The following is a 27,501-nucleotide window of genomic DNA, read 5'->3' on the forward strand; positions in this document are numbered from 1 at the left end:
GCTTCTGCAGTTTCTCACATGAATCAGCCACCAGCGCTGTATCATCAGCGAACAACAACTGACTCACTTCCCAAGCTCTCTCATCCCCAACAGACTTCATACTTGCCCCTCTTTCCAAAACTCTTGCATTCACCTCCCTAACAACCCCATCCATAAACAAATTAAACAACCATGGAGACATCACACACCCCTGCCGCAAACCTACATTCACTGAGAACCAATCACTTTCCTCTCTTCCTACACGTACACATGCCTTACATCCTCGATAAAAACTTTTCACTGCTTCTAACAACTTGCCTCCCACACCATATATTCTTAATACCTTCCACAGAGCATCTCTATCAACTCTATCATATGCCTTCTCCAGATCCATAAATGCTACATACAAATCCATTTGCTTTTCTAAGTATTTCTCACATACATTCTTCAAATCAAACACTACACCTGATCCACACATCCTCTACCACTTCTGAAACCACACTGCTCTTCCCCAATTTGATGCTCTGTACATGCCTTCACCCTCTCAATCAATACCCTCCCATATAATTTACCAGGAATAGTCAACAAACTTATACCTCTGTAATTTGAGCACTCACTCTTATCCCCTTGCCTTTGTACAGTGGCACTATGCACGCATTCCGCCAATCCTCAGGCACCTCACCATGAGTCATACATACATTATCTCGGAAAGCAAAAATGGGTATGTTTGAAGGAATAGTGGTTCCAACATTGTTGTATGGTTGCGAGGCGTGGGCTATGGATAGAGTTGTGCGCAGGAGGATGGATGTGCTGGAAATGAGATGTTTGAGGACAATGCGTGGTGTGAGGTGGTTTGATCGAGTAAGTAACGTACGGGTAAGAGTGATGTGTGGAAATAAAAAGAGCGTGGTTGAGAGAGCAGAAGAGGGTGTTTTGAAATGGTTTGGGCACATGGAGAGAATGAGTGAGGAAAGATTGACCAAGAGGATATATGTGTCGGAGGTGGAGGGAATGAGGAGAAGTGGGAGACCAAATTGGAGGTGGAAAGATGGAGTGAAAAAGATTTTGTGTGATCGGGGCCTGAACATGCAGGAGGGTGAAAGGAGGGCAAGGAATAGAGTGAATTGGATCGATGTGGTATACCGGGGTTGACGTGCTGTCAGTGGATTGAATCAGGGCATGTGAAGCGTCTGGGGTAAACCATGGAAAGCTGTGTAGGTATGTATATTTGCGTGTGTGGACGTTTGTATATACATGTGTATTTGGGTGGGTTGGGCCATTTCTTTCGTCTGTTTCCTTGCGCTACCTTGCAAACGCGGGAGACAGCGACAAAGCAAAAAAAAAGAAAAAAAAAAAAAAAAATATATATATATATATATATATATATATATATATATATATATATATATATATATATATATATATATATATATATATATATAGCGGGGGGCTGGAAATCCTCCCCTCTCGTTTTTTTTTTTATTTTCCAAAAGAAGGAACAGAGAAGGGGGCCAGGTGAGGATATTCCCTCTAAGGCCCAGTCCTCTGTTCTTAACGCTACCTCGCTAATGCGGGAAATGGCGAATAGTATGAAAGAAAGAAAATATATATATATATATATATATATATATATATATATATATATATATATATATATATATTATCCCTTGGGATAGGGGAGAAAGAATGCTTCCCACGCATTCCCTGTGTGTATAGGCGCAGAGGTCGGAGATTATGCCACGTCAACATGCTTAAGCCATATTTCAGGCGTGATCCTCCCCCCTTGGAACCGAAGGTGCCAGTCTGCATCATCCAACGTCCAGCGGTAGCCGTGTGTGACGAAGTCGACGACGTAGCTGCGAGTGCCTCGGAAGCCTGGGAACCGGACGGAGGCGCGAACGGGAAGTGGGAGACCAAGCTTTCGCATCTATCGGAAGATCAACGTGTGCAAATGTCCGCCTTGTTGTCAAAACACCCGGAGGTTTTCCGAAACACACACCTGGACAGACCTCGCTCGCAACCCATGATGTGGACGTGGAAGCAGCCCGACCGGTTAAATTGGCTCCGTACCGGGTGAGCCCACAACGACAAGCCATCCTTCGCACTGAGGTGAACTATATGCTTGAGCACGACCTGATTGAGCCATGTCAGTCAGAGTGGAGCTCCCCTGTTACTCTCGTATCCAAGTCTGATGGGACCCATCGGTTCTGTATTGACTACCGCCAGGTTAATGAGGTGCCAAGAACTGACAGTTACCCCCTGCCGCGAGTGGAAGACTGCATAGATCGCGTCGGCAATGCTCGCTTCCTGTCAAAACAAGACCTGAGAAAAGGGTACTGGCAGATTAGATTGACGGAGAGAGCACAAGATATTAGTACTTTTGTAGTGCTAGGACAAACTTATAAGTGTAAAGTGATGCCTTTTGGCATGAAGAATGCCCCTGCTACATTTCAACGACTTATGGACATCCTCATCAGAGACCTGCCTGGTTGTGTCGTCTACCTGGATGATATTGTGATATACAGTCAGAGTTGGGACGAACATCTACAGAGACTTGACAACGTTCTGACGGCCTTGACTAAAGCTAACCTTGTTCTCAATTGGAGCAAATGCGAGTTTGTGAAGGCCAAGGTGCAATATTTGGGTTATGTGATCGGCCCAGGTGAGCTAGCCCCACCGACAGCAAAGGTCCAGTCTTTATCCCAGATGAGTGCCCGCCGATCTCGAAGAGAACTGAGACGTTTTATGGGTATGGTTGGGTACTATAGGATGTTCATTGTAAATTTTGCAACAGTCGCAACCCCTCTGACAGATTTATTGAAGAAAGATGTTAAATATGTTTGGAATGAGCAGTGTGACATAGCCTTTCATCAATTAAAATCCATACTTTGTAATATTCCTATTTTGCAGGCCCCTGATTTTGATCAACCTTTCAAGTTAGCTGTTGACGCCAGCAATGTGGGAGCCGGTGCTGTCCTCTTGCAGGAGGACGAGAACCATGTTGAGCACCCTGTAAGTTATTTTAGTAAGAAATTCAATCACGCCCAAAGGAATCATTCCACCATTGAGAAGGAACTTTTGTCTTTAATATTAGCATTGCATCATTTTCATGTTTACTTGTGTCCTTCAGACAATGTCATCAAGGTGTATACTGATCACCACCCCTTGAAATATGTTAATAAGTTCCGAGATAAGAATCAAAGGTTAACTAGGTGGGCCTTGTTCCTTCAAGAGTATAATTTAGATATTCATCATATTGCTGGCGCACATAATGTGTTAGCTGATTGTTTATCCCGCTCTTAACGTGAGAAAATTCCTCTTCTAGGAATTTTCTCCTTTAAGGAGGGGGGTGTTGCGAAGACGTGTGTGTGTATCTATTTCTTATCAAGGCGAGGAGTGATGCCAGAGGCTGGCTCGGACTTTCTGTCCACCCAGCATTTTACGAGAGTGTAACTACGCCGAGACTCTGGGACCCTCCAACCAATGAGAACTTCTCCTATATTTCTATAGCCAATCGAAATGTAAGGTTTATAGCAGCAAGGGTGAACGCCTGTCTTCTGGTACCCACAACACCCGCTGAGACTTGATTCCTTTCTCTGAAGCCCAGCGAGGTGGGTGGTGTCCCCTGCTGTAGCCTGTAGCCTGTAAACCTGTAAGCCTGTAAGCCCTGCTGTGCTATAAGCTGTTACTGCTATAACGAGTATTGTGCTATAAGTGTTTACTGTGTTACATCAGATTTAGCTAAGTGTTTACTGTGTTACATCAGATTTAGCTAAGTGTTTACTGCTTTACATCAGATTTAGCTAAGATTTTACTGTGTTACATCAGGTTTAGATAAGTGTAACGATGAAGTTAATTGTGTCACGTCAAGCGTAACTGTCACAAGAAAGAGGTCTCCTGGCTTGAAATCTTATCTGGAATACTGACTTATGTTCAATGTTAACGTAATGTTTAATGCTTGATTTATGTACCTATCTTTGTACACTTGAATTCTTTCATTATAAGTAGATTTAATGTAATGCTGGTCTTTAATTCAATCCCATAACTTTATTATTGTGTTATCCTGAGTTGTGCAACTTGACAAATCTATAACGTCCTTGCAAGACAAGGTCAGTAGTATTTGTAACAGATATGTTACTGGCGACCTGGCCTGAATAAGTATTGAGTTCGTAACAATATATATATATATATATATATATATATATATATATATATATATATATATATATATATATATATATATATATATATATATATATATATATATATATATATATATATATATATATATATATATGTATATATGCTTCTAAGGGATTTTTACTCAGTTTAAAATATGGTGTATCATCATTTAAAAGTCAGTATAATGTATATATATATACATATATATATATATATATATATATATATATATATATATATATATATATATATATATATATATATATATATATATATATATATATATATATATATATATATATATATATATATATATATATTATCCCTGGGGATAGGGGAGAAAGAATACTTCCCACGTATTCCCTGTGTGTCGTAGAAGGCGACTAAAAGGGGAGGGAGCAGGGGGCTGGAAATCCTCCCCTCTCGATTTCTTTTTTAATTTTCCAAAAGAAGGAACAGAGAAGGGGGCCAGGTGAGGATATAACCTCAAAGGCCCTGTCCTCTGTTCTTAACGCTACTTCGCTAATGGCGAATAGTTTGAAAGAAAAGAAATATATATATATATATATATATATATATATATATATATATATATATATATATATATATATATATATATATATATATATATATATATATATATATACCTTTTTCTTTCTTTCAAACTATTCGCCATTTCCCGCGTTAGCGAGGTAGCGTTAAGAATAGAGGACTGGGCCTTTGAGGGAATATCCTCACCTGGCCCCCTTCTCTGTTCCTCCTTTTGGAAAATTAAAAAAAAAAAAAAAAAAAGAAATGATGAGAGGGGAGGATTTCCAGCCCTCCGCTCCCTCCCCTTTTAGTCGCCTTCTACGACACGCAGGGAACACGTGGGAAGTATTCTTTCTCCCCTACCCCTAGGGATATATATATATATATATATATATATATATATATATATATATATATATATATATATATATATATATATATATATATATATATATATATATATATATATACATATATATATATATATATATATATATATATATATATATATATATATATATATATATATATATATATATATATATATATATATATATATATATATATATATATATATATATATATATATATATATATATATATATATATATATATATATATATATATATATATATATATATATATATATATATATATATATATATATATATATATATATATATATATATATATATATATATATATATATATATATATATATATATATATATATATATATATATATATATGTATATATATGTATATATATGCTTTGAAGAATGTATGTGAGAAATACTTAGAAAAGTAAGTAGAAAAGTAGCGCAAGGAAACAGACGAAAGAAAATGGCCCAACCCACCCCCATACACATGTATATACATACGTCCACACACTCAAATATACATACCTGCACAGCTTTCCATGGTTTACCCCAGACGCTTCACATGCCCCGATTCAATCCACTGACAGCACGTCAACCCCGGTATACCACATCGCTCCAATTCACTCTATTCCTTGCCCTCCTTTCACTCTCCTACATGTTCAGGCCCCGATCACACAAAATCTTTTTCACTCCATCTTTCCACCTCCAATTTGGTCTCCCTCTTCTCCTCGTTCCCTCCACCTCCGACACATATATCCTCTTGGTCAATCTTTCCTCACTCATTCTCTCCATGTGCCCAAACCATTTCAAAACACCCTATTCTGCTCTCTCAACAACGCTCTTTTTATTTCCACACATCTATCTTACCCTTACGTTACTTACTCGATCAAACCACCTCACACCACACATTGTCCTCAAACATCTCATTTCCAGCACATCCATCCTCCTGCGCACAACTCTATCCATAGCCCACGCCTCGCAACCATACAACATTGTTGGAACCACTATTCCTTCAAACATACCCATTTTTGCTTTCCGAGATAATGTTCTCGACTTCCACACATTCTTCAAGGCTCCCAGAATTTTCGCCCCCTCCCCCACCCTATGATCCACTTCCGCTTCCATGGTTCCATCCGCTGCCAGATCCACTCCCAGATATCTAAAACACTTCACTTCCTCCAGTTTTTCTCCATTCAAACTCACCTCCCAATTGACTTGACCCTCAACCCTACTGTACCTAATAACCTTGCTCTTATTCACATTTACTCTTAACTTTCTTCTTTCACACACTTTACCAAACTCAGTCACCAGCTTCTGCAGTTTCTCACACGAATCAGCCACCAGCGCTGTATCATCAGCGAACAACAACTGACTCACTTCCCAAGCTCTCTCATCCCCAACAGACTTCATACTTGCCCCTCTCTCCAAAACTCTTGCATTCACCTCCCTAACAACCCCATCCATAAACAAATTAAACAACCATGGAGACATCACACACCCCTGCCGCAAACCTACATTCACTGAGAACCAATCACTTTCCTCTCTTCCTACACGCACACATGCTTTACATCCTCGATAAAAACTTTTCACTGCTTCTAACAACTTGCCTCCCACACCATATATTCTTAATACCTTCCACAGAGCATCTCTATCAACTCTATCATATGCCTTCTCCAGATCCATAAATGCTACATACAAATCCATTTGCTTTTCTAAGTATTTCTCACATACATTCTTCAAAGCAAACACCTGATCCACACATCCTCTACCACTTCTGAAACCACACTGCTCTTCCCCAATCTGATGCTCTGTACATGCCTTCACCCTCTCAATCAATACCCTCCCATATAATTTACCAGGAATACTCAACAAACTTATACCTCTGTAATTTGAGCACTGACTCTTATCACCTTTGCCTTTCTACAATGGCACTATGCACGCATTCCCCCAATCCTCAGGCACCTCACCGTGAGGCATACATACATTAAATAACCTTACCAACCAGTCAACAATACAGTCACCCCTTTTTTAATTAATTCCACTGCAATACCATCCAAACCTGCTGCCTTGCCGGCTTTCATCTTCCGCAAAGCTTTTACAACCTCTTCTCTGTTTACCAAATCATTTTCCCTAACCCTCTCACTTTGCACACCACCTCGACCAAAACACCCTATATCTGCCACTCTATCATCAAACACATTCAACAAACCTTTAAAATACTCACTCCATCTCCTTCTCACATCACCACTACTTGTTATCACCTCCCCATTTGCGCCCTTCACCGAAGTTCCCATTTGCTCCCTTGTCTTACGCACTTTATTTACCTCCTTCCAGAACATCTTTTTATTCTCCCTAAAACTTAATGATACTCTCTCACCCCAACTCTCATTTGCCCTTTTTTTCACCTCTTGCACCTTTCTCTTGACCTCCTGTCTCTTTCTTTTATACGTCTCCCACTCAACTGCATTTTTTCCCTGCAAAAACCGTCCAAATGCCTCTCTCTTCTCTTTCACTAATACTCTTACTTCTTCATCCCACCCTTTCTAATCAACCCACCTCTCACTCTTCTCATGCCACAAGCATCTTTTGCGCAATCCATCACTGATTCCCTAAATACATCCCATTCCTCCCCCACTCCCCTTACTTCCATTGTTCTCATCTTTTTCCATTCTGTACTCAGTCTCTCCTGGTACTTCCTCACACAAGTCTCCTTCCCAAGCTCACTTACTCTCACCACCCTCTTCACCCCAACATTCACTCTCTTTTCCTGAAAACCCATACAAATCTTCACCTTAGCCTCCACAAGATAATGATCAGACATCCCTCCAGTTGCACCTCTCAGCACATTAACATCCAAAAGTCTCTCTTTCGCGCGCCTGTCAATTAACACGTAATCCAATAACGCTCTCTGGCCATCTCTCCTACTTACATAAGTATATTCATGTATATCTCGCTTTTTAAACCAGGTATTCCCAATCATCAGTCCTATTTCAGCACATAAATCTACAAGCTCTTCACCATTTCCATTTACAACACTGAACACCCCATGTATACCAATTATTCCCTCAACTGCCACATTACTCACCTTTGCATTCAAATCACCCAACACTATAACCCGGTCTCGTGCATCAAAACCACTAACACACTCATTCAGCTGCTCCCAAAACACTTGCCTCTCATGATCTTTCTTCTCATGCCCAGGTGCATATGCACCAATAATCACCCATCTCTCTCCATCAACTTTCAGTTTTACCCATATTAATCTAGAATTTACTTTCTTACATTCTATCACGTACTCCCACAACTCCTGTTTCAGGAGTACTGCTACTCCTTCCCTTGCTCTTGTCCTCTCACTAACCCCTGACTTTACTCCCAAGACATTCCCAAACCACTCTTCCCCTTCACCCTTGAGCTTCGTTTCACTCAGAGCCAAAACATCCAGGTTCCTTTCCTCAAACATACTACCTATCTCTCCTTTTTTCACATCTTGATTACATCCATACACATTTAGGCACCCCAATCTGAGCCTTCGAGGAGTATGAGCACTCCCCGCGTGACTCCTTCTTCTGTTTCCCATTTTAGAAAGTTAAAAAAATACAAGGAGGGGAGGATTTTTGGCCTCCCGCTCCCGTCCCCTCTAGTCGCTTTCTACGACACGCGAGGAATGCGTGGGAAGTATTCTTTCACCCCTATCCCCAGGGATAATATACATATATATATATATATATATATATATATATATATATATATATATATATATATATATATATATATATATATATATATATATATATATATATATATATACACATACACACACACACGCACATATACACACACACACACACACACACACATACATTTATATTTATATATACATTTATATATATATGAATATATATTGGAAAGGATCACAATTATGCGCGTGATCAAGATATTCCTATGAGTCCACGGGGAAAATGAAACACGAAAAGTTCCCAAGCGCACTTTCGTGTAATAATCACATCATCAGGGGAGACACAAGAGAGAAATATAATAGTCAGTTGATATACATCGAAGAGACAAAGCTAGGACGCCACTTGGTAAACATATGATTGTCCACAACATACAACGAGCGTTCATAAACTTATCATTTTACAAATTTTATCAACAATAAAGTTATCTAATTTGTATTGACCATCACTGATATTAAGATTATAATTCTTTGTGTATGTAATAATAGAATATTCAATGATATTTTTCTTGGTAATAGAGTTAGAGTTGATAACTGAGATGGCGTTACTCAAGTTAATAAATGATCATAGTTGTTGCGTGATTAAACAAGGCATTTGATTCTGGTCCCGTTTTTATACTATATTTATGTTGCTTATGTCTAACAGAAAGATCCTTACCAGTCTGACAAACATAGAGTTTGTCACAGTTTCCACAAAGCATCTATATATATATATATATATATATATATATATATATATATATATATATATATATATATATATATATATATATTTATCTATTTATTTATTATATTTTGTTTTGTCTCTGTCTGCCGCGTCAGCGAGGTGGCGCAAGGAAACAGACGAAAGAATGGCCCAACCTACCCATATACACATGTATATACATACACGTCCAAACACGCAAATATACATACCTATTCATCTCAATGTATACATATATATACACACTCAGACATATACATATGTATACATGTACATAATTCATACTGTCTGCCTTTATTCATTCCCATCGCCACCCCGCAACACATGGAATAACAGCCCCCTCCCCCCTCATGTGTGCGAGGTAGCGCTAGGAAACGACAACAAAGGCCCCATTCGTTCACACTCAGACTCTAGCTGTCATGTAATAATGCACCGAAACCACAGCTCCCTTTCCACATCCAGGCGCCACAGAACTTTCCATGGTTTACCCCAGACGCTTCACATGCCCTGGTTAAATCCATTGACAGCACGTCAACCCCGGTATACCACATCGTTCCAATTCACCATATTCCTTGCACGCATTTCACCCTCCTGCATGTTCAGGCCCCGATCACTCAAAATCTTCTTCACTCCATCTTTCCACCTCCAATTTGGTTTCTCCTCGTTCCCTCCACCTCTGACACATATATCCTCTTGGTCAGTCTTTCCTCACTCATTTTCTCCATGTGACCAAACCATTTCAAAACACCCTCTTCTGCTCTCTCAACCACACTCTTTTTATTACCATACATCTCACTTACCCTATTGTTACTTACTCGATCAGACAACCTCACACCACATATTGTCCTCAAACATCTCATTTCCAGCACATCCACCCTCCTGCGCACAACTCTATCCATAGCCCACGCCTCGCAACCATACAACATGGAAACCACTGTTCCTTCAAACATACCCATTTTTGCTTTCCGAGATAATGTTCTCGACTTCCACACATTCTTCAAGGCTCACAGAATTTTCGCCCCCTCCCCAACCCTATGATTCACTTCCGCTTCCATGGTTCCATCCGCTGCTAATCCACTCCCAGATATCTAAAACACTTCACTTCCTCCAGTTTCTCTCCATTCAAACTCATCTCCCGATTGACTTGACCCTCAACCCTACTGTACCTAATAACCTTACTCTTATTCACATTTACTCTCAACTTTCTTCTTTCACACACTTTACCAAACTCTTCTACTTCTGCAGTTTCTCACATGAATCAGCCACCAGCGCTGTATCATCAGCGAACAACTGACTCACTTCCCAAGCTCTCTCATCCACAACAGACTGCATACTTGCCCCTCTTTCCAGAACTCTTGCATTCACCTCCCTAACATCCCCATCCATAAACAAATTAAACAACCAAGGAGACATCATACACCCCTGCCGCAAACCTACATTCACTGAGAACCAATCACTTTCCTCACTTCCCACACGTAAACATGCCTTACATCCTCGATAAAAACTTTTCACTGCTTCTAACAACTTGCCTCCCACACCATATATCCTTAATACCTTCCACATAGCATCTCTATCAACTCTATCATATGCCTTCTCCAGATCCATAAATGCTACATACAAATCCATTTGCTTTTCTAAGTATTTCTCACATACATTCTTCAAAGCAAACACCTGATCCACACATCCTCTACCACTTCTGAAACCACACTGCTCTTCCCCAATGCCTTCACCCTCTCAATCAATACCCTCCCATAAAATTCACCAGGAATTCTTAACAAACTTATACCTCTGTGATTTGAGCACTCACTCTTATCCCCTTTGCCTTTGTACAACGGCACTATGCACGCATTCTGCCAATCCTCAGGCACCTCACCATGAATCATACATACACTAAATAACCTTACCAACCAGTCAACAATATAGTCACCCCCTATTTTAATAAATTCCACTGCAATACCATCCAAACCCGCAGCCTTGCCGGCTTTCATTTTCCGCAAAGCTTTTACTACCTCTTCTCTGTTTACCAAATCATTTTCCCTAACCCTCTCGCTTTGCACACCACCTCGACCAAAACACCCTATATCTGCCACTTTATCATCAAACACACTTAACAAACCTTCAAAATACTCACTCCATCTCTTTCTCACTTCTTCACTACTTGTTATCACCTCCCTATTTGCCCCCTTCACTGAAGTCCCCATTTGCTCACTTGTCTTACGCACTTTATTTACCCCCTTCCAAAACATCTTTTTATTCTCCCTAAAATTTAATGATACTCTCTCACCCCAACTTTCATTTGCCCTCTTTTTCACCTTTTGCTCCTTTGTCTTGACCTCCTGCCTCTTTCTTTTATACATCTCCCACTCCTTTTCATTTTTTCCCTGCAAAAATCGTCCATATGCCTCTCTGTTCTCTTTCACTAGTAATCTTACTTCTTCATCCCACCACTCACTTCCCTTTCTAATCTGCCCACCTCCCACGCTTCTCATGCCAGAAGTATCTTTTGCGCAATCCATCACTGCTTCCCGAAATACATCCCATTCCTCCCACACTCCCCTTACGTCCTTTGTTCTCACTTTTTTCCATTCTGTATTCAGTCTCTTCTGGTACTTCGTCACACAAGTCTCCTTCCCAAGCTCACTTACTCTCACCACTCTCTTCACCAAAACGTTCTCTCTTCTTTACTGAAAACCTCTACAAATCTTCACCTTCGCCTCCACAAGATAATGATCAGACATCCCTCTAGTTGCACTGGGGTGTCTAATTGTGTGCAGATGTAACCAAGATGAGAAAAAAGGAGAGATAGGTAGTATGTTTGAGGAAAGGAACTTGGATGTTCTGGCTCTGAGTGAAACGAAGCTCAAGGGTAAAGGGGAAGAGTGGTTTGGGAATGTCATGGGAGTAAAGTCAGAGGTTCAGGAGAGGACAAGAGCAAGGGAAGGAGTAGCAGTACTCCTGAAACAGGAGTTGTGGGAGTATGTGATAGAGTGTAAGAAAGTAAATTCTAGATTGATATGGGTAAAACTGAAAGTTGGTGGAGAGAGATGTGTGATTTTTGGTGCATATGCACCTGGGCATGAGAAGAAAGATCATAAGAAGCAAGTGTTTTGGGAGCAGTTGAATGAGTGTGTTAGTGGTTTTGATGCACAAGACCGGATTATAGTGATGGGTGATTTGAATGCAAAGGTGAGTAATGTGGAAGTTGAGGGAATAATTGGTATACATGGGGTGTTCAGTGTTGTAAATGGAAATGGTGAAGAGCTTGTGGATTTGTGTCCTGAGAAAGGACTGGTGATTGGGAATACCTGGTTTAAAAAGCGAGATATACTTAAGTATACGTATGTAAGTATGAGATTGCCAGAGAACGTTATTGGATTACGTGTTAATTGATAGGCGCCTGAAAGAGAGACTTTTGGATGTTAATGTGCTCAGAGGTGCAACTGGAGGGATGTCTGATCATTATATTGTGGAGGCGAAGGTGAAGATTTGTAGAGGTTTTCAGAAAAGCAGAGAGAATGTTGGGGTGAAGAGAGTGGTGAGAGTAAGTGAACTTGGGAAGAAGACTTGTGTGAGGAAGTACCAGGAGAGAATGAGTACAGAATGGAAAAAGGTGAGAACAAAGGAGGTAAGGGAAGTGGGGTGGAGTGTGATGTATTTAGGGATGTATTTATGGCTTGCGGAAAAGATGCTTGTGGCATGAGAAGCGCGGGAGGTGAGTTGATAAGAAAGGGTAGCGAGTGGTGGGATGAAGAAGTAAGATCATTAGTGAAAGAGAAGAGAGAGGCATATGGACGATTTTTGCAGGGAAAAAATGCAAATGAGTGGGACATGTATAAAAGAAAGAGGCAGGAGGTCAAGAGAAAGGTGCAAAAGGTGAAAAAGAGGGCAAATGAGAGTTGGGGTGAGAGAGTATCATTAATTTTTAGGGAGAATAAAAAGATGTTTTGGAAGGAGGTAAATAAAGTGCGTAAGACAAGGGAGCAAATGGGAACTTCAGTGAAGGGCGCAAATGGGGAGGTGATAACAAGTAGTGGTGATGTGAGAAGGAGATGGAGTGAGTATTTTGAAGGTTTGTTGAATGTGTTTGATGATAGAGTGGCAGATATAGGGTGTTTTGGTCGAGGTGGTGTGCAAAGTGAGAGGGTTAGGGAAAATGATTTGGTAAACAGAGAAGAGGTAGTAAAAGCTTTGCGGAAGATGAAAGCCGGCAAGGCAGCAGGCGTGTATGGTATTGCTATGGAATTTATTAAAAAAGGGGGTGACTGTATTGTTGACTGGTTGGTAAGGTTATTTAATGTATGTATGATTCATGGTGAGGTGCCTGAGGATTGGTGGAATGCTTGCATAGTGCCGTTGTACAAAGGGAAAGGGGATAAGAGTGAGTGCTCAAATTACAGAGGTATAATTTTGTTGAGTATTCCTTGGAAATTATATGGGAGGGTACCGCTTCGGGTGAACATACTTGGACGTGGTGGTACAAGTAGTTGCCCGGACTGTGATCCTCGCTTTGGTTACAAGAATGTTCTTCCGCCCACCAGTGATGCTACTACTTTTGTGAATTAACAACCATTGCAACACAAACCTCGCCAGGTGATAGAGTGACCCGCAGTGTATCGAGACAGACTTCCCCAGAACTTTTTTTAAAGGGGAAGTAAATGTTTATAGTTGTGTTACTGGAGTGATAGTTTTCATACATGGTGCTCTGACAAGAAAACAGTGAAATTGGAAAAGAATGTAGCTTAGACATTGAAGCTTATTCTTTCATTGAAATGTGAACATAGGGAGCATTTTTCAAAGTGATAGAGATGGAAAGCAAAAAGGCGTTTTTCATAGATGTACTGGAAAAGTTGAGGTCCACATAAACTTTTGGTCTGTCAAGGCTTTATTATAGCGGATGACCAACTACCTACCCTCATGTATCCAAGATATGATTGTGCTTTGTGTAATGAAGATAATTGAGAAACATCATAAGCCAATATTCCAGTTTCATGCTAAGAGTAGTGGACCAGGCAGTATGATACAGTGGTTAAATTGAGGAAAACTACTATTGACGTTTGTGTAAATAAATTATACATTTCACTTTTCCATAGCCAGAGGTTGAACCATTATATGACATTCATTTTTTTTCATTTCATTTCAAGCAAGAAGTTTCAGTTTCCTAAATTGTTTCTTATATTTTTCATATGAATATATATATGTATGTGTGTATATGTGTGTATGTGTGTGTATATATATATTTCATTTTTTTTTGCTTTGTCGCTGTCTCCCGCGTTTGCGAGGTAGCGCAAGGAAACAGACGAAAGAAATGGCCCAACCACCCCCATACACATGCCTTGATTTAATCCACTGACAGCACGTCAACCACGGTATACCACATCGCTCCAATTATCTCTATTCTTTGCCCTCCTTTCACCCTCCTGCATGTTCAGGCCCCGATCATACAAAATCTTTTTCACTCCATCTTTCCACCTCCAATTTGGTCTCCCTCTTCTCCTCGTTCCCTCCACCTCCGACACATATATCCTCTTGGTCAATCTTTCCTCACTCATTCTCTCCATGTGACCAAACCATTTCAAAACACGCTCTTCTGCTCTCTCAACCACGCACTTTTTATTTCCACACATCTCTCTTACCCTTACGTTACTTACTCGATCAAACCACCTCACACCACACATTGTCCTCAGACATCTCATTTCCAGCACATCCATCCTTCTGCGCACAACTCTATCCATAGTCCACGCCTCGCAACCATACAACATTGTTGGAACCACTATTCCTTCAAATATACCCATTTTTGCTTTCCGAGATAATGTTCTCGACTTCCACACATTCTTCAAGGCTCCCAGAATTTTCGCCCCCTCCCCCACCCTATGATCCACTTCCGCTTCCATGGTTCCATCCGCTGCCAGATCCACTACCAGATATCTAAAACACTTCACTTCCTCCACTTTTTCTCCATTCAAACTCACCTCCCAATTGAATTGACCCTCAACCCTACTGTACCTAATAACCTTGCTCTTATTCACATTTACTCTTAACTTTCTTCTTTCACACACTTTACCAAACTCAGTAACCAGCTTCTGCAGTTTCTCACATGAATCAGCCACCAGCGCTGTATCATCAGCGAACAACAACTGACTCACTTCCCAAGCTCTCTCATCCCCAACAGACTTCATACTTGCCCCTCTTTCCAAAACTCTTGCATTCACCTCCCTAACAACCCCATCCATAAACAAATTAAACAACCATGGAGACATCACACACCCTTGCCGCAAACCTACATTCACTGAGAGCCAATCACTTTCCTCTCTTCCTACACGTACACATGCCTTACATCCTCGATAAAAACTTTTCACTGCTTCTAACAACTTGCCTCCCACACCATATATTCTTAATACCTTCCACAGAGCATCTCTATCAACTCTATCATATGCCTTCTCCAGATCCATAAATGCTACATACAAATCCATATATATATATATATATATATATATATATATATATATATATATATATATATATATATATATATATATATGTTTATATATAATATATATATATATATATATATATATATATATATATATATATATATATATATATATATATATATATATATATATATATATATATATATATATATATATATATATATATATATATATATATTTTTTTTTTTTTTTTTTTTTTTTTTTTATACTTTGTCGCTGTCTCCCGCGTTTGCGAGGTAGCGCAAGGAAACAGACGAAAGAAATGGCCCAACCCCCCCCATACACATGTACATACACACGTCCACACACGCAAATATACATACCTACACAGCTTTCCATGGTTTACCCCGGACGCTTCACATGCCTTGATTCAATCCACTGACAGCACGTCAACCCCTGTATACCACATCGCTCCAATTCACTCTATTCCTTGCCCTCCTTTCACCCTCCTGCATGTTCAGGCCCCGATCACACAAAATCCTTTTCACTCCATCTTTCCACCTCCAATTTGGTCTCCCTCTTCTCCTCGTTCCTTCCACCTCCGACACATATATCCTCTTGGTCAATCTTTCCTCACTCATTCTCTCCATGTGCCCAAACCATTTCAAAACACCCTCTTCTGCTCTCTCAACCACGCTCTTTTCATTTCCACACATCTCTCTTACCCTTACGTTACTTACTCGATCAAACCACCTCACACCACACATTGTCCTCAAACATCTCATTTCCAGCACATCCATCCTCCTGCGCACAACTCTATCCATAGCCCACGCCTCGCAACCATACAACATTGTTGGAACTACTATTCCTTCAAACATACCCATTTTTGCTTTCCGGGATAATGTTCTCGACTTCCACACATTTTTCAAGGCTCCCAAAATTTTCTCCCCCTCCCCCACCCTATGATCCACTTCCGCTTCCATGGTTCCATCCGCTGACAGATCCACTCCCATATATATATATATATTTATATATATAATTACCAGGAATACTCAACAAACTTATACGTCTGTAATTTGAGCACTCACTCTTATCCCCTTTGCCTTTGTACAATGGCACTATGCACGCATTCCCCCAATCCTCAGGCACCTCACCATGAGTCATACATACATTAAATAACCTTACCAACCAGTCAACAATACAGTCACCCCCTTTTTTAATAGATTCCACTGCAATACCATCCAAACCTGTTGCCTTGCCGGCTTTCATCTTCCGCAAAGCTTTTACTACCTCTTCTCTGTTTACCAAATCATTTTCCCTAACCCTCTCACTTTGCACACCACCTCGACCAAAACACCCTATATCTGCCACTCTATCATCAAACACATTCAACAAACCTTCAAAATACTCACTCCATCTCCTTCTCACGTCACCACTACTTGTTTCCACCTCCCCATTTGCGCCCTTCACTGAAGTTCCCATTTGCTCCCTTGTCTTACGCACTTTATTTACCTCCTTCCAGAACATCTTTTTATTCTCCCTAAAATTTAATGATACTCTCTCACCCCCACTCTCATTTGCCCTTTTTTTCACCTCTTGCACCTTTCTCTTGACCTCCTGCCTCTTTCTTTTATATATCTCCCACTCAATTGCAATTTTTCCCTGCAAAAATTATATGGGAGGGTATTGATTGAGAGGGTGAAGGCATGTACAGAGCATCAGATTGGGGAAGAGCAGTGTGGTTTCAGAAGTGGTAGAGGATGTGTGGATCAGGTGTTTGCTTTGAAGAATGTATGTGAGAAGTACTTAGAAAAGCAAATGGATTTGTATGTAGCATTTATGGATCTGGAGAAGGCATATGATAGAGTTGATAGAGATGCTCTGTGGAGGGTATTAAGAATATATGGTGTGGGAGGGAAGTTGTTAGAAGCAGTGAAAAGTTTTTATCGAGGATGTAAGGCATGTGTACGTGTAGGAAGAGAGGAAAGTGATTGGTTCTCAGTGAATGTAGGTTTGCGGCAGGGAAAATTCTGGGAGCCTTGAAGAATGTATGAAAGTCGAGAACATTATCTCGGAAAGCAAAAATGTGTATGTTTGAAGGAATAGTGGTTCCAACAATGTTGTATGGTTGCGAGGCGTGGGCTATGGATAGAGTTGTGCGCAGGAGGATGGATGTGCTGAAAATGAGATGTTTGAGGACAATGTGTGGTATGAGGTGGTTTGATCGAGTAAGTAACGTAAGGGTAAGAGAGATGTATGGAAATAAAAAGAGCGTCATTGAGAGAGCAGAAGAGGGTGTTTTGAAATGGTTTGGGCACATGGAGAGAATGAGAGAGGAAAGATTGACCAAGAGGATATATGTGTCGGAGGTGGAGGGAACGAGGAGAAGAGGGAGACCAAATTGGAGGTGGAAAGATGGAGTGAAAAAGATTTTGTGTGATCGGGGCCTGAACATGCAGGAGGGTGAAAGGCGGGCAAGGAATAGAGTGAATTGGATCGATGTGGTATACCGGGGTTGACGTGCTGTCAGTGGATTGAATCAGGGCATGTGAAGCGTCTGGGGTAAACCATGGAAAGCTGTGTAGGTATGTATATTTGCGTGTGTGGACGTATGTATATACATGTGTATGGGGATGGGTTGGGCCATTTCTTTCGTCTGTTTCCTTGCGCTACCACGCAAACGCGGGAGACAGTGACAAAGCAAAAAAAAAAAAAAAAACAATATATATATATATATATATATATATATATATATATATATATATATATATATATATATTTCATACCATTCGCCATTTCCCGCGTTAGCGAGGTAGCGTTAAAAACAGAGGACTGGGCCTTTGAGGGAATATCCTCACCTGACCCCATTCTCTGTTCCTTCTTTTGGAAAATTAAAAGAAAAAAAAAAGCGAGGGGGAGGATTTCCAGCCACCCACTCCCTTCCCTTTTAGTCGCCTTCTACGACACGCAGGGAATACGTGGGAAGTATTCTTTCTTCCCAATCCCCAGGGATAATATATATAAATATATATATATATATATATATATATATATATATATATATATATTTTTTTTTTTTTTTCATACTATCCGCCATTTCCCGCGACAGCGAGGTAGCGTTAAGAACAGAGGACTGGGCCTTTGAGGAAATATCCTCACCTGGCCCTCTTCTCTGTTCCTTCTTTTGGAAAATTAAAAAAAAAGAAAAAAAAAGAAAAAAAAGAAAAAAAAAAAGAAAAAAAAAAACGAGAGGGGAGGATTTCCAGCCCCCCGCTCCCTTCCCTTTTAGTCGCCTTATATATATATATATATATATATATATATATATATATATATATATATATATATATATATATATATATATATATATATATATATATATATGAATATATATGAGTGTGTTAGCGGTTTTGATGCACGAGACCGGGTTATAGTGATGGGTGATTTGAATGCAAAGGTGAGTAATGTGGCAGTTGAGGGAATAATTGGTATGCATGGGGTGTTCAGTGTTGTAAATGGAAATGGTGAAGAGCTTGTAGATTTATGTGCTGAAAAAGGACTGATGATTGGGAATACCTGGTTTAAAAAGCGAGATATACATAAGTATACTTATGTAAGTAGGAGAGATGGCCAGAGAGCGTTATTGGATTACGTGTTAATTGACAGGCGTGCGAAAGAGAGACTTTTGGATGTTAATGTGCTGAGAGGTGCAACTGGAGGGATGTCTGATCATTATCTTGTGGAGGCTAAGGTGAAGATTAGTATGGGTTTTCAGAAAAGAGGAGTGAATGTTGGGGTGAAGAAGGTGGTGAGAGTAAGTGAGCTTGGGAAGGAGACCTGTGTGGGGAAGTACCAGGAGAGACTGTGTACAGAATGGAAAAAGGTGAGAACAATGGAAGTAAGGGGAGTGGGGGAGGAATGGGATGTATTTAGGGAATCAGTGATGGATTGCGCAAAAGATGCTTGTGGCATGAGAAGAGTGGGAGGTGGGCTGTTTAGAAAGGGTAGTGAGTGGTGGGATGAAGAAGTAAGAGTATTAGTGAAAGAGAAGAGAGAGGCATTTGGACGATTTTTGCAGGGAAAAAATGCAATTGAGTGGGAGAAGTATAAAAGAAAGAGACAGGAGGTCAAGAGAAAGGTGCAAGAGGTGAAAAAGAGGGCAAATGAGAGTTGGGGTGAGAGACTATCAGTAAATTTTAGGGAGAATAAAAAGATGTTCTGGAAGGAGGTAAATAGGGTGCGTAAGACAAGGGTGCAAATGGGAACTTCAGTGAAGGGCGTAAATGGGAGGTGATAACAAGTAGCGGTGATGTGAGAAGGAGATGGAATGAGTATTTTGAAGGTTTGTTGAATGTGTCTGATGACAGAGTGGCAGATATAGGGTGTTTTGGTCGAGGTGGTGTGCAAAGTGAGAGGGTTAGGGAAAATGATTTGGTAAACAGAGAAGAGGTAGTAAAAGCTTTGCGGAAGATGAAAGCCGGCAAGGCAGCAGGTTTGGATGGTATTGCAGTGGAATTTATTAAAAAAGGGGGTGACTGTATTGTTGACTGGTTGGTAAGGTTATTTAATGTATGTATGACTCATGGTGAGGTGCCTGAGGATTGGCGGAATGCGTGCATAGTGCCATTGTACAAAGGCAAAGGGGATAAGAGTGAGTGCTCAAATTACAGAGGTATAAGTTTGTTGAGTATTCCTGGTAAATTATATGGGAGGGTATTGATTGAGAGGGTGAAGGCATGTACAGAGCATCAGATTGGGGAAGAGCAGTGCGGTTTCAGAAGTGGTAGAGGATGTGTGGATCAGGTGTTTGCTTTGAAGAATGTATGTGAGAAATACTTAGAAAAGCAAATGGATTTGTATGTAGCATTTATGGATCTGGAGAAGGCATATGATAGAGTTGATAGAGATGCTCTGTGGAAGGTATTAAGAATATATGGTGTGGGAGGCAAGTTGTTAGAAGCAGTGAAAAGTTTTTATCGAGGATGTAAGGCATGTGTACGTGTAGGAAGAGAGGAAAGTGATTGTTTCTCAGTGAATGTAGGTTTGCGGCAGGGGTGTGTGATGTCTCCATGGTTGTTTAATTTGTTTATGGATGGGGTTGTTAGGGAGGTAAATGCAAGAGTCTGGAAAGAGGGGCAAGTATGAAGTCTGTTGGGATGAGAGAGCTTGGGAAGTGAGTCAGTTGTTGTTCGCTGATGATACAGCGCTGGTGGCTGATTCATGTGAGAAACTGCAGAAGCTGGTGACTGAGTTTGGTAAAGTGTGTGAAGAAGAAAGTTAAGAGTAAATGTGAATAAGAGCAAGGTTATTAGGTACAGTAGGGGTGAGGGTCAAGTCAATTGGGAGGTGAGTTTGAATGGAGAAAAACTGGAGGAAGTGAAGTGTTTTAGATATCTGGGAGTGGATCTGGCAGCGGATGGAACCATGGAAGCGGAAGTGGATCATAGTGTGGGGGAGGGGGCGAAAATTCTGGGAGCCTTGAAGAATGTGTGGAAGTCGAGAACATTATCTCGGAAATCAAAAATGGGTATGTTTGAAGGAATAGTGGTTCTAACAATGTTGTATGGTTGCGAGGCGTGGGCTATGGATAGAGTTGTGCACAGGAGGATGGATGTGCTGGAAATGAGATGTTTGAGGACAATGTGTGGTGTGGCGTGGTTTGATCGAGTAAGTAACGTAAGGGTAAGAGAGATGTGTGGAAATAAAAAGAGCGTGGTTGAGAGAGCAGAAGAGGGTGTTTTGAAATGGTTTGGGCACATGGAGAGAATGAGTGAGGAAAGATTGACCAAGAGGATATATGTGTCGGAGGTGGAGGGAACGAGGAGAAGAGGGAGACCAAATTGGCGGTGGAAAGATGGAGTGAAAAAGATTTTGTGTGATCGTTGCCTGAACATGCAGGAGGGTGAAAGGAGGGCAAGGAATAGAGTGAATTGGAGCGATGTGGTATACCGGGGTTGACGTGCTGTCAGTGGATTGAATCAAGGCATGTGAAGCGTCTGGGGTAAACCATGGAAAGCTGTGTAGGTATGTATATTTGCGTGTGTGGACGTGTGTATGTACATGTGTATGGGGGGGGGGTTGGGCCATTTCTTTCGTCTGTTTCCTTGCGCTACCTCGCAAACGCGGGAGACAGCGACAAAGCAAAAAAAAAAAAAAAAAAAATATATATACGAACAAAGTACGTAGGAACGCGCACCTTCATAGAACATAGAAATCTCCAACAGCCAGGATCGAACCCGGGACCCCTGTGTCACTGGCGGGAATGCTAACGCTAGGCTATGGGCGTGGCTAATAGGAAATAACTATTCAAGTACTATGTACTCTAATACCCTTCGTCTCACGTTGGTAAGCAACGGGGTCTACACTGGTCATTTCCCCACAGGCCCACATATCCAGCAAATAGCATTTTACCGAACCTAACTGTACAACGCGAAGGTATATGAATACGAACAAAGTGCATAGGAACGCGCAACTTCATAGAACATGTAAACCTCCAACAGCCAGGCTCGAAGCGGTAGCATTCTCGCCTGTGGCACAGGGGTCCCGTGTTCGATCCTTGCTGTTGGAGGTTTATATGTTCTATGAAGGTGCGCGTTCATATGCACTTTATTCGTATATATATATATATATATATATATATATATATATATATATATATATATATATATATATATATATATATATATATAAGACAAAGTGCATAGGAACGCGCGCCTTCATAGACCATAAAAACCTCCAACAGCTAGGATCGAAAAATTATAATAAAGGACGCACAATACAAGATGTAATCCAATACTGGAAGCAAAAAAGAACATATCACATACAGGTAAATCTTACTGCCCGAGTGAAGATGTACTGCAGGACCCAGATGAGGTGTAGCCCACGTCAGCTGCAGTCGAGGTATGAGGTCCTGGCGTCTGCGCGGCAGTATTTATTGGCCGACATATTTGCCAAACGTCTGCAATCGTAAGCACCTCAATGTTTACCGTGTTACACGCTGCCGTGTTTGATGACTCTCTCCAGTGTTACAAATTTTCACTTCTTTTGTTCCTGGGTAATAAGTACTATTTTCCAATTATGCCTAAAAATTACAGTTGAAAGTTTGCTTTTGTGATCAGGACAGTAATGTTTTGAGATTTATCTATTTTCCAGAACATTCAAGATAGATTCAAGGTTAAGTAGCTGATGCAAAACTTCCTAGATGTTTCTAGTAATATAACAGTAGTCAGGGGGCCCCGGAGGAAGACGTTGTAGATCCAGATTACAATTTCAGAATCGCGGCTGAGGAAACAAACCCACACTACCACTGTCATAAAGACATCAACAACTTGATCAGAGAACTTGGTCTAACAATGCCGACCTTTTGACGTCTTGTGAAACTTGTTGGATGAAAGTGTCCACATCAGTGGAGCGTCACACAGGTTTACCCAACTTCTTCACCCGTCAAGAGGAGCTCTGCTTCTGTCAAAATGTCACTAGTCTGCTCCAGGTGATCTGAGTCATCGCCAGTAACCCGCACGAGTGGTGCCTCTTTATTGACGGCTCATCCAGGAGCCTCAAAGCCGTGCTCCTCCATAACGGGAAAAAGTACCTGGTTCTTCCCATGGCTCACTTGGTGCACCTCAGAGAAGAAGACATCAGTGTCAGGACCTTGCTAGAGAGAAAATCACAACAGCGTCAAACCCTTACTAGACACAGAGAAGAACACAACAGCGTCAAGACCTTGCTAGACGAAGAGAAGAACAAAACAGCGTCAAGACATTGCTAGACGCAGAGAAGAACACAACACCGTAAAGACCTGGCAAGAAGCAAAAAAGAACATAACAGCGGAAAGACTCTGTTAGATGCAGAGCTGAAAACAACAGCGTCAAGACTTGCTACACACAGAGAAGAGCACAAAAGCGTCAAAGCCTTGCTACACGTAGAGAAGGACAAAACACCGTCAAGACCTTGCTAGAGGCAGAGAAGAACACAAAAGCGTCAAAGCCTTGCTAGACGCAGAGAAGAACACAACAGCATCAAGACCTTGCTAGACGCAGAGAAGAACACAAGTGTCAAGAACTTGCTAGACGCAGAGAAGAACACAACAGTGTCAAGACCTTGCTAAACGCAGAGAAGAACACAATAGCGTCAAGACCTTGCTAGACGAAGAGAGAACACAAAAGCGTCAAGACCATACTAGAGGCAGAGAAGAACACATCAGCATCAAGAAGTTGCTCGACACAGAGAAGAAAACAACAGCGTCAAGTCCTTGCTAGAAGCAGAGAAGAATACAACAGCGTCAAGACCTTACTAGAAACAGAGAATAACACAACAATGTCAAAACCTTGCTAGAAGCAGAGAAGAACATAACAGCGTCAAGGACTTACTAGACGCAGAGAGAAACACAACAGTGTCAAGACCTTTTGAGACGAAGAGAAGAACACATCAGTGTCAAGACCTTGCTAGACGCAGAGAAAAACAAAACAGTGTCAAGACCTTACTAGACGAAGAGAAGACACAAAAGAGTCAAAACCACACTAGAGGCAGAGAAGAACACACCAGCGTCAAGACCTTGCTAGACGCAGAGAAGAAAACAACAGCGTCAAGACCTTGCTAGAAGCAGAGAAGAACACAACAGCATCAAAACCTTACTAAAAGCAGAGAATAACACAACAATGTCAAAACCTTGCTAGAAGCAGAGAAGAACACAACAGCGTCAAGAACTTTCGAAACGAAGAGGAGAATACAACAGTGTCAAGACCTTGCTAGACACAGAGAAAAACACAACAGTGTCAAGACCTTGCTAAATGCAGAGAAGTACAAAACCGTGTCAAGACCATGCTAGACGTAGAAAAGAAAACAACAGCGTCAAGAATTTGCTAGACGCAGAGAAAAACACAACAACGCCAAGCCCTTGCTAAAGGCAGAGAAGAATAATTAAGCGTCAAAATCTTGCTAGAAGCAGAGAACACAAGAGCGTCAAGACCTTGCTAGACGTAGAGAAAAACAAAACATCGTCAAGACCTTGCTAGACGCAGAGAAGAACACAACAGTGTCAAGATTTTGCTAGACGAAGAGAAGAACACAATAGCATCAAGACCTTGCTAGACGAAGAGAAGAACACAATAGCATCAAGACCTTGCTAGACGCAAAAGACACAAAAGCGTCAGGCCCTTGCTAGTCATACAGAAAAAAACGGCACAAAGACGTTACTATACGCAAAGAAGAATACAACAGTGTCAAGATCTTTCTAGACGCAGAGAAGAACACAACAGCGTCAAGACCTTGGTAGACACAAAAAAGAACACAACAGCCTCAAGCCCTTGCTAGACGCAGAGAAGAACACAGCAGCGTCAAGACCTTGCTAAATGCAAAGAAGAATACAACAGTGCTAAGATCTTGCTATACGCAGAGAACACAACAGCGTCAAGACCTTGCTAGACGCGACGACCACAACAACATCGAAACCTTGCTAGACGCAGAGAAGTACAGAATAGTGTAAGGGTCTTGTTAAGCGCAGAGAAGAACACAGGAATATCAAGACATTGCTAGACGCAGAGAGAACACATCAGTGTCAAAACCATGCTACACGCAAAGGACAGAGCAGTGTTAAGACCTTGCTAGACGCAAAAAAGAACAAAACAGAGTCAAAACCTTGCTAGAAGCAGAGAAAAACACAACAGCATCAAGACCTTGCTAGACGCAAAAAAGAACACAACAGTGTCAAGACCTTGTTAGACGCAAAGAAGAGCACAACAGCATCAAGACATTGCTAGACGAAGAGAAGAACACAAAAGTGTCAAGAACTTGTTGAGCAGAGAACAAAAAAGTGTCAAGACCTTTCTAGACGAAGAGAACACAACAGCGTCAAGATATTGATAGACGAAGAGAAGAATACAACAGCGTCAAGACCATGCTAGACGCAGAGAAGAACACAACAGCGTCAAGGCCTTTCTTGAAAAGGAGAAAAACAAAAAGCGTCCAGACCTTGCTAGACGCAGAGAAGAAAACAACAGCGTCAAATCTTGCTAAACGCAAAGAAGAATACAACAATGTTAAGATCTTGCTAGACGCAGAGAAGAACACAACAGCGTCAAGACCATGCTAGACGCGAAGAACACAACAGCATCAAGACCTTGCTAGACGCAGAGAAAGAGCACATCAGCATCAAGACCTTGCTAGACGCAAAGAAGAATACAAGAGTGTCAAGAACATGCTAGACGCAGAGAAGAACACAATAGTGTCAAGACCTTGTTAGACGCAGAGATGAACAAAACAGCGTCAAAACCTTACTAGACGAAGAGAAGAACACAACAGCGTCAGGGCCATACTAGAGGTAGAGAAGAACACAAAAGCGTCAAGACCTTTCTAGAAGCAGAGAAGAACACAAACGCGTCAAGACCTTGCTAGACGCAGAGAAAAACAGAACAATGTCAAGACCTTGTTAGACGCAGAGAAAAACACAACAATGTCAAGACCTTGCTAGACGCAGAGAAGAACACAACAGCGTCAAGAAATTGCTAGACGCAGAGAAAAACACAACAGCATCAAGACCTTGGTAGACGCAAAGAAGAACACAACATTGTCAAGATCTTGCTGAATGCAGAGAAGAATATAACAGCGTCAAAACCTTACTAGACGAAGAGAAGAACACAAAAGCGTCAAGACCTTGCTAAAAGCAGAGAATAACACAACAATGTCAAACCTTGTTAGACGCAGAGAAGAACACAACAGCGTCAAGAACTTGATAGACGCAGAGAAAAACACAACAGTGTCAAGACCTTTGGAGACGAAGAGAAGAACACAACAGTGTCAAGACCTTGGCAGACGCAGAGAAAAATATAAAAGCGTCAAGACCTTGGTAGACGCAGAGAAAAACACAATAGCGTCAAGACCTTGCTAGATGCAGAGAAGTAGAAAACCGCGTCAAGACCATGATAGACGCAGAGAAGAAAACAGCAACGTCAAAAACTTGCTAGACGCAGAGAAGAACAAAACATTCACAAGACGTTGCTAGACGATGAGAACACAAAAGTGTCAAGAACTTGCTAAACACAGAGAAGAACAAAACAATGTCAAGACCTTGCAAGACGCAGAGAAGACAACAGCGTCAATACGTTCCTACATGCAGAAAAGAACACAACAGCATCAAGACCTTGCTACACGCAGAGAAGAACACAACATGTCAAGAACGTGCTAGACGCAGAGAAGAAGAAAACAACGTGAAGACCTTGCTACACGGAGAGAAGAACACAACAGTGTTAAGATTTTGCTAAACGCAGAGAAGAACAAAGCGTCAAAACCTTGGTAGACGCAGAGAAGAACACGGCAGCGTCAAGACCTTGCTAGACGCAGAGAAGAACTAAATAGTGTAAGGGTCTTGCTAGGCACAGAGAAAAACACAATAATATCAAGACATTGCTGGACGCAGAGAAGAACAAAATAGTGTAAGGGTCTTGCTAAGCGCAGAGAAGACACAAGAATATCAAGACATTGCTAGACGCAGAGAAGAACACATCAATGTCATGCTACACGCAGGGAACAGAGCAGTGTTAAGACCTTGCTAGACGGAAAAAAGAA

This window comes from Panulirus ornatus, chromosome 37 (genome assembly GCF_036320965.1).
Source record: "Panulirus ornatus isolate Po-2019 chromosome 37, ASM3632096v1, whole genome shotgun sequence".
Taxonomy (NCBI): Eukaryota; Metazoa; Arthropoda; class Malacostraca; order Decapoda; family Palinuridae; genus Panulirus; species Panulirus ornatus.